The sequence below is a fragment of the Aedes albopictus genome, chromosome 2 (assembly GCF_035046485.1).
Source record: "Aedes albopictus strain Foshan chromosome 2, AalbF5, whole genome shotgun sequence".
NCBI lineage: Eukaryota > Metazoa > Arthropoda > Insecta > Diptera > Culicidae > Aedes > Aedes albopictus.
Genome location: NC_085137.1, coordinates 507375704 through 507385103, shown reverse-complemented (window position 1 = coordinate 507385103; position 9400 = coordinate 507375704). Strand labels below are relative to the sequence as shown.

Genomic DNA, 9400 nt, shown 5'->3' with positions numbered 1-9400 from the left:
ATCGGAGAGACTGCTGCTGTTGCAGATCCTACACCGCATCTTCAGCGCTGGGAGAGCGCACCCGATGGGAATCGCATCACCACTATGAAATATTCCTGAAGATTTCCCGAGAGAACGCGACGACGACGACGACGGCGCGCGATGGTTTTCAATCATAATGAGGGAAAATGACGGCTGCGGCGGCGATGATGATGATGATGATGATTTTTTCTGCACCCGCACTCCGTTAATCCGTGCTTCCATCGAATGGTGGCGGCGCAGGCAATTTTCATCGCTGCTCTGCTGGTCACACTCGCAGTGCCCATCGTCGTCGTCGTTGTGCCGTATGTGTGTACCGAATTGTGTCAAGAGTTTTTCCTTTGCGTTAGGTCTGCTTCTTGTTGGTGCGGCTTTTCTAGCTCGTTCTGTCTAACGGCCCTGTCTGGTCGATTTTTGGAGTTTGATCGAAATTTGTCGTGGTGGGATTAGGTTTCCAATTTTCTAAAGTGCAATTTCCTCGGTGATTGGTCGAATTTGATTGAAGTGATTGTTTGACTGGTGCTGGATTGTTCGACGTTGTTTTCCAACTGATTTCAGAGAAATTTGCAGTGTTTTCAGCTATTTTCAGTGAATTGAAAATTGTGTTCAAAATTCCAAAATTAATTACCTGTTTCAGTGAAGTGTTTTTCGACAGATAAATCGTGCCCTGAATTATGTTGGTGGACTACTGAAAATTAATCCCACTCGCTCGAGTTGCCGAGAAACCCTCTCAGGTGAGTACTGGAGCAGCCGAACGCCACACAGAGCAAATCTCTCATGCATCGAATTGGTTAAGCCGTTCAAAAATACCTGTGCCTAAATGAGTGGTTAAATATTCAACTGGTGTTTGCGGCGCAAATCTGTCGGAACCGCTGTCGATGGTGTTGATGAACATACATCCTCTCTCTCTATGGGGCCACCAAATCAGCTACCGGGGTCACACACGGCGGCGCACAGTGAAGCATTCCACGAAACGCGAAGACACCTGCCATCTCGTGATGATAAATATTTTCCGATGGAGTATTACGCGTGGGTTTATGATTCCGCTAAAAATAAGCCGCCTGGGTGGGATGACGTCGTCGTCGCCGTTGCCGTTGCCGCTGCGCTCGCTTCGGATCGTCGTGTATGGGGCTGTCCATAAACCACGTGGTCATTTTTTTGGGACTTCTCAACCCCCCCCCCCCCCCCCCCCGGCGTGGTCATTAGTCCATACAATTTTTATTTTCTTCCATACAAAATGGTCATTGGCCGAAACCCCCACCCCCCCCCCTCCCCCCCTCATGACCACGTGGTTTATGGACAGCCCCTATGTGTGTAGAGAATTTTCACGGACCTAGATATATTAGCGACTCGGGTGCAATTCATGGAGTGGGAGAGAGTGTGTCAGCCGGAAAATTAGCCAGAGTGAAAACATTCACACACACGCCAGCCATGATTTCGGGTGAGCAAAATATTTGGCAATGGTGGCTGAATGAAAAATGGATTCCACGCAAATCTACTCGGAAATGGGACGGTGGGCAAATATGCGCTGGAGGAGGAGGTGGGGGATAATCTAGCGAAGTGTTTCTGCAAGTAGTAATGGTATGAGCGAAAGCAGAATTTATGGCGCCTGTCATAACGCTGAAGGTGATACAAAACATGATGTGATTAAGATTTAACATGGTTGCAGAAAAGTATCAATCTGGGCTACGGATTAAAATTCTTAGTGAAAAATGTTCTTGTTCCTAAAGCAAAATTTGTATGCATCTTTGACTGTGATTAAGTCTACCAGAATAGGGTATATGGATCATTCCTTGGCCTAATTTGCAAACCGCCTTGACAATTTTGACCATAACTCATGAATTAATAGCACTCGAAATAATATGTTGACCCTATTACGCACTCTAGGCAATGCATGTTTCACCAACTGGAAGTAAACTTACGTAAATATTCAAGAATTCACTTAACTAAGTTGAAAAGATTCGATGTGATGGTATGCAACGTTGGTCTATGGTACATAAATTGGCCTATTAGTGGATACAACGTTGGCCTAGAACCACTTATTATCTCATTTTTTCAATATTTCTGCTGAGGTATTATCTCTGTTTGTTCACCAATCATACTTTCAAATTACATTTTCGGAGCCAAATTTTCAAAAAACTATAAATAAATCACTTAGACGAAAGTTCTTTCTTTTTTAGTAACGAAAACAATGCAACCCGATTATTGTGTTATATTTTTACAGTCACCGCACACAAAATCTGCAAGCAAGCAAGCAAGCAATGTTGTTGGCGTCACTTTATCGGTGTTTTTGACGTCACTTTACAGATGGGCCAAGATTTGGGTACATAGTGAAAAAAATGTCCTCAATATTCGGCCCACATGTAATTTGTAAAATAGTTATTATTCGTTAAAAACAAACATACAAATTCAAAATAGCATCTTTGACCGTCGCATCAAATGTTCAGTTATTGAAAAGGCAATTCGGAATATTCCAGAATCATGCCATTTATGATCATGTGTATAGACTACCCACTAAGCCGAAGAATCATGGCATCTACAAAAGCTAAACAAAGTGACATTTTCATACAATTTTAATACTCCAAAGTGCTAAAATTGAAACGAAATGTTACAGGTGTTTGGCGCAAAGCTTTTCCGATATCCAGTTCGGCGTGTTTGTTTGAGTTTTTGGATAACGTTAAGATAGGCCGAACGAGGGGACTATGCCAACGAAGCATCCCGATACCCTATATACCAAAACTGAAGACTACCAACAGGTTGCATTTGAATAGTCCCTTACCGATCTTGGCAACTTAAATTTTAGACAAAAATATTACAGTTGGTCGGCGCTCTGTCAGAGAGGACTACCCGATTTTTTGAATCGATAAAAATACGCGAAGGTATTCGAAAACTTTGAACTTTTCGTCATTATACATTTCGTCATTATTATTATTATAGATACCTTCATGGTATCTGCTAGAGAGGAAGTGTTAGACATAACGCTTTGCTTTAGTAGAATTAGTCACGAGCTGATCAATTGGCATGTGTCAGATGAAGAATATTTATCTGACCATCGCTACATCTTTTTTGAACTTTCAAATGTTACTTCGTAAACAGTGCGTTTCAGGAATCCCCGGTCAACAAACTGGGATCTTCTTACTGATTTGGTTGCGGCCAAATTTCATGGATACTCACCACCCATTGACACTCCAAGTGATTTAGATGATGCCGTTGATACTACAACGACCTTCATCATGGAAGCTTCTGGAGAAGCATGCCCTCTACGGTCTGTGAAGATCACAAAAGGAACCCCTTGGTGGAACTCTGATCTGGCGAAACTCAGGAAGAATGTAGAAAAAGTTGGAACAGACGACGTTCGGCTGGTTCGGAGGCTTTCAGGTCGGCTCGCAAGGCCTACAGGAAAGCTCTCCGGTCTGCTGAACGATCCGGCTGGAAAAACCTTTGTACAAATGTTTCCTGTTTGAGTGAAGTCAGTCGGTTAAATAAAACCCTTGCGAAATCTAAGGATTTCCGAGTGAACGAACTTCGTTTGCCAAATGGCGATCTGACTTCCTCTGATGAGGAAGTTCTGGAATGCTTATTCAGCACACACTTCCCTGGATGTGTGGATATTACATCTTCGGATGAACCTGATGTCTTTTCTTGTAGTTACGATTCCCTGGCATCGGCTCGGATTATTGTAACTATATAATCGATTGAGAGGGCACTTAACAGCTTTACTCCTTTCAAATCTCCTGGGGCAGATGGGATTTATCCTATTTAGCTTCAGAAGGGATTTGATCATTTCAAACATGTTTTGAAAAAAATACTTGTTTGCAGTTTTGCTACAGGGTATATTCCCAAATCCTGGCGGGATATTACTGTAAAGTTTATTCCGAAAGTGGGTCGTGCGTCGTATGAAGAAGCAAAGAGTTTCAGACCTATCAGTTTGACCTCTTTTCTTCTGAAATGCTTAGAACGCATTGTGGTTGGTTCACGTGCCTCTTCATGTGAACCAACATGCCTACCAATCTGGTAAGTCCACTGTGACTCTTTTACAAAAGGTTGTTTACGATATCGAGAAAGCATTCACTCGAAAGCAATCTTGTTTGGGTGTTTTCTTAGATATTGAGGGTGCTTTCGACAATGCGCCTTTCGATGCCATATTGGAAGCCTCACGGAGTCATGGTATATCTCCAATGATTTCCAATTGGATTCATCAAATGCTCAAAAACCGATATCTCTTCTCGACATTGCGTCAAGCGGCGATTAGGAAATTGAGTGTTTGTGGGTGCCCCTAAGGGGGAGTCTTATCACCGCATTTGTGTAATCTCGTAGCAGATACGCTATTGAGGCAACTCAATAATAGCGGTTTTCCTACTTATGGTTTTGCCGACGACTACCTAGCATTGTTAGTTGGTATGTGTATCAGCACCCTTTTCGACCTGATGCAAAGCGCCCTTTTGGTAGTTGAGGGTTGGTGTCGCCAATATGGCCATTCGGTTAGTCCGAGTAAAACATCTATTGTTCTTCTCACGGAAAGGCGAAACCGTAACGGCGTTCGACATTTGCGTCTCTTTGATTCTGAAATCGATGTGACTGAACAGGTAAAGTACGTTAGAGTCATTCTTGATTCCAAGCTTTCCTGGACACCATACATTGAGTTCAGAATCAAGAAAACTTGTATGGCCTTCGGGCAATGCTGGCGTACTAAAACCCATGTATTTATATCACAACTGTGGTTCGGCCAATATTGGCCTATGGATGTCTTGTGTGGTGGCAAAAGGGAGAAATGAGAACGATCCAATCAAAGTTATGCCATCTCCACAGGATGTGCCTAATGGTGATGTGTGGAGCGTTCTCTTCAACTCCCACGGCAGCGCTCTTTGACGTTGCTCCACTACACATTCATCTCAAACAAGAAGCACTTTCTTCCACGGCTACGGGTACCCGGTTTACTAGAGGAAACTCCTGTGAACCGCACATCAACACACACCTCGTTGTTTCCACTTTTGGTGAATTGGGACAAAATTGTCCTTGCTCTAAGTGATCTTACAAATGCTTGTAATTTTCCATATAGGACATTTTCCACGAAATTCCCTTCCCGGGAAGAGTGGACATCTGGATATATGGAAAGAAGTATTTCAGACGGTATCGTATGTTACACTGATGGCTCCCTTCTCGTAGGTCGGGCAGGTGCTGGTGTTTATTCTCGTAAGCTAAGGCTGCATCAGTCTTATTCACTTGGTAGACACTGCACCGTTTTTCAGGCCGAAATCTTTGCTCTTATGTGCGGAGTTCAGTCAGCACTTCAGCAGCACGTAATGGGCAAAGTAATATACTTCTGTTCAGATAGCCAGGCTGCTATTAAAGCACTCCAGGTCGAAGATAGTTATCGCTTGTCGAACTCAAATCGAGGAGATGAATTCAGCAAACGCTGTTCACCTTGTATGGGTACCTGGCCATTCTTCCATCGCTGGAAATGAATTGGCTGATGAGTTAGCTCGCACTGGAGCATCACATGACTTCATTGGCCCTGAGCCAGCTATTCCGGTATCCAAGTGTTGGGTAAAGCTTCAGATTGACACCGGGGCTGCCACTCAACACAAACAATACTGGAATAGTTTGGAGTCATGTCGTCAAACAAAATAGTATTGTACTGAGCCATCTCCAAGGGTGGCGAAGTATCTTACCAATCTGTCAAAGCAGAATTGCAGCATTCTTGTCAAAGCATTGACTGGCCACTGCCGCGACTTTGCTATCACATGGCGAATATTCAGCAAGCTGATTCAATTGCCTGTGATGTATAGCTGTGAATCCGATTATGGAACTTCGTATCATTTAATATGTAACTGTCCAGTTTTTGCGCAATTGCGTTTCCGAGTACTCGGAAAACACTTATTAAGTGAAACTGACTTCAAAGACCTGAATATTCAGGATATTCTGTTGTACTTAACCCGCTGTGGTAAAGAGCTATAGGCTCTCTTTCGCTTTATGCGTTATTACACTGCCCTTTTCAGGGCACTGTTTGAACCCATTGTGGTACGCTTATGCGTTAGTATCCTCTTCCAGGGTACTTTTCCTATTTCCCTACCTGTCGAAATCCCCATCCACATCCTTATTTTCTTCCTTTTCGCTCAGGTAGATGATGAAATAGGCTGTCATTTTGGCGATGGCACAAATGTCCCAAATGGAGGACAACGTGCCTCTGGAGCCGGCCTTCTGATACCTGATACCTGATAGTGAAAAATGTTGTTGGTTCTAAAGCAAAATTTTTATGCAACTTTGACTGTGATTAAGTCTACCAGAATATATACCAAAACTGAAGACTAACAACAGGTTGCATTTGAATAGTCCCTTACCGATTTTGGCAACCTAAATTTTAGACAAAAACATTACAGTTGGTCGGCGCTCTGTCAGAGAGGGCTACCCGATTTTTTGGATAGAAGGTATTCAAAAACTCTGAACTTTTTGTCATTATTTTTATGCAAATGTTTCGTTACATAAATAAATTATAATCTCTCTCTTCTTGGCGTAACGTCCTCATTGGGACAAAGCCTGCTTCTCAGCTTAGTGTTCTATGAGCACTTCCACAGTTATTAACTGAGAGCTTCCTCTGCCAATGACCATTTTGCATGCGTATATCGTGTGGCAGGCACGAAGATACTCTATGCCCAAGGAAGTCAAGGAAATTTCCTTTACGAAAAGATCCTGGACCAACCGGGAATCGAACCCGTCACCCTCAGCATGGTCATGCTGAATACCCGTGCGTTTACCGCCTCGGCTATATGGGCCCCTAAAAACTGCGTTATCGATGTTATCATTTTGTTATTTTTGTTATCATTTTTTCTCATTTATGATAACCAGATGATAACATAAAAATACTAAATGATAACAAAATATGTTATCAGTTACCAAACGCATATTTCAAAGCTTTCCCAAAACTGAGAGTCTGATGAACTTCGAATCTAAAAATAGATTCCGCTTTCCACCTTCAAAGTGACTGTAGTACGAAAGCGTAGCTCTCAATAACTCTCACTCTCACTAAGTCCCGTTGGTATAGGGGCTATAGACTACGGCCGGCAATCACTCGATCAGGGTTCGAGACCCGCTGGGCGCAATAGTTGAAAACATGGGTTGTGATTTATAATAAACTGGCTGTCCCGGCAAACTTTGTCTTGCCATCTTGTGGTGGTTTGACAACTGATGAGCTCAAAATAACACCGCACTCTAGATGGATTTCATTTTGGTCGTGTTGATTTCCTTCCCAGCCCATGGAAAATCAGTACTTTTTCAATTTGGTTACTTTTCTAGCTGATTTTTGTAACTTTTTATACATATAAACACAGCCACCACGAATACGAATCGAACCAATCAAGGGTCATGCTGATCGGTTCACCCGTTCATGAGTTTTGTTGCCTCAAAAGGACTTCGAACTCATTTTTATATACATATATAGACTATAAACATCGCCTGTTGTGACGACAGCGGGGAAACGAATTCGTATCAAGATGTTTATTGACGAGTCTTGCAGGATTGGCCCCAGAGACACGTTCTCCTCCATTTGGGAAATTTGTGTCATATTGGCCCCAACATCAAAATATTAGTTATTAGTATTGATGAATCCATCGAAACAACCCTAGTTCCAGTTGTAGAGCTTGACTTTTTCACGACACAGTGGTGCGGAAGAAAGACGCATTCTTTGGAACCAGAAGAAGACGCAAGCGACATATGGCTAAAGTCGGTATACTCACGTAGGAAAGCATGATACTGATCCTTCAGCAGTGGGTTTCTATCCAATTTACGTTCGATGTAGCATAGGCGCTTGACGACAATTTCCCGCGATTCTCCCAGGCTAGAAAGATGTTCGCGAAACGGTAAGCGAACAGTAAACCGGTCAACACTATCACGAGTTATATTAACTGCAAAATTCTCTTCACAATGCCTTTCTTCTTCACTCAACTGCTGCGAACGGTTCACGTACTCCTCCAACTACCAGAACTGTTGTAGCTGCTCGAAAAGTGCGTCGTTATATACCGCCAAGAAGCAGAGAACGGTTGAGGGACTTCCTTGTACGCCCTGAGAAGTGAGAACATCCAGCTAAGATTATTGTTTAGCAGAACCGGGAAAGTGTTATCAGGGCTGAGACTGATGATCTCAGGCTCAAGTAGGTATAAAAGCTACTTGTTTCCCAACAACATACTACTTTTCCAGGATGTTTGAATTGGGGAGTATCAGGGTGAATTGAACCGGGAATCGGCCAATCTGTCTCATCAACGCACTGCAATGTCAATTCCGATGTAAGCTTGTCCAAAATCACGCACGGTACAGCTTCACGATACGTGGAGCAACTCGAAAAGGTAACGAGAACTCCTTTGCTTACATCGCCACTTGAATCAGCGATCCACCACCAAACTCGAAATCGATATCAGCCACTGGTAACCCTATCGCAGCACACACGTCTTTGGTAATGTAGCTCGCATGACGCACAACCGCACGGCATTTGTGTGGTCTACCGTATTCGTCCAGCTCGTTAATAGTAACGGTCAAGAGGAGAACTTTTGCGTCGACTATATTCGTTTAGATTGACGACACTTTCTGCAATTTCCGGATTGGCATCGTTCCGAATTCCGATGTTTTTGAAGCAATTCTTGCTGGTAGTGATGAAGGCGCTTTTGATGGCGCTTTTTTGATACTCTGTGCTGCCAGTTTTTGGAATAGTTGCAGAATTGTTCTCCAGCTCCTCAACGACGGATGTTTCCACGCTGTTTTCTAGTCAGCGTATGTTGAACTGTCCCCTAGACCGTCCCTCAATTTTCTCCTCTTGTTGATGGATACTATACACTCAAACCTTCATTAAAGTAATGAGTTGGGGATACTTGAATGGATTCATTACGTAAAATAATTCAGTTTTTTACTTAAATATAGTTCATGTTCTTTCATTGCAGTTTAAGTCTAAATGTATTCAGTATTATCAAAATAAGCCTTTAGATCGTTAGGCCGGAAACGTTATTTGGTCGATAAGGTTATTAAGCCGATAAAGTATTTTTGATGGAAAAAGTCATTTGGCCGAATCAAATCAAAATCAAAATGATGTTTATAATTTTATCCGACGTTTCGGTCCGTTTGGGACTTTCTTCAGGGTCTCTGAAAATACACAGTATCAAAAATTCGTTTAAATTTACGCGATATATAATGCACATAACGGGAATGCCAGGATTGGCACAAAATTCTGCTAGCATTAAAATTTACATGTCCACTTTGGATTGCATTTGTAAATTTTAATCGTCGTGTAAATTTCCTTCATTGAGTTGTTGGTTAGGTGGTTTGTTTTCAAGTGAAGAAAAATTATCAACCAGAAATTAAGCCGAGGTGGAAGTGCCGACATCACTGAGACCTTAAA

The 9400-nt window shown here is 42.6% G+C and overlaps 1 protein-coding gene across 1 annotated transcript in view; it reads left to right on the top strand.

The window, feature by feature from the left end:
• The first annotated feature begins 299 nt into the window (after positions 1–299).
• The window catches only part of LOC109413053 (uncharacterized), a 554573-nt gene continuing 545472 nt past the window's right edge, over positions 300–9400 (top strand). The window contains exon 1 of the mRNA XM_062854506.1: positions 300–458. The gene's annotated coding sequence lies outside the window, so the exon portion shown is untranslated. The remainder of the gene's footprint in view (positions 459–9400) is intronic.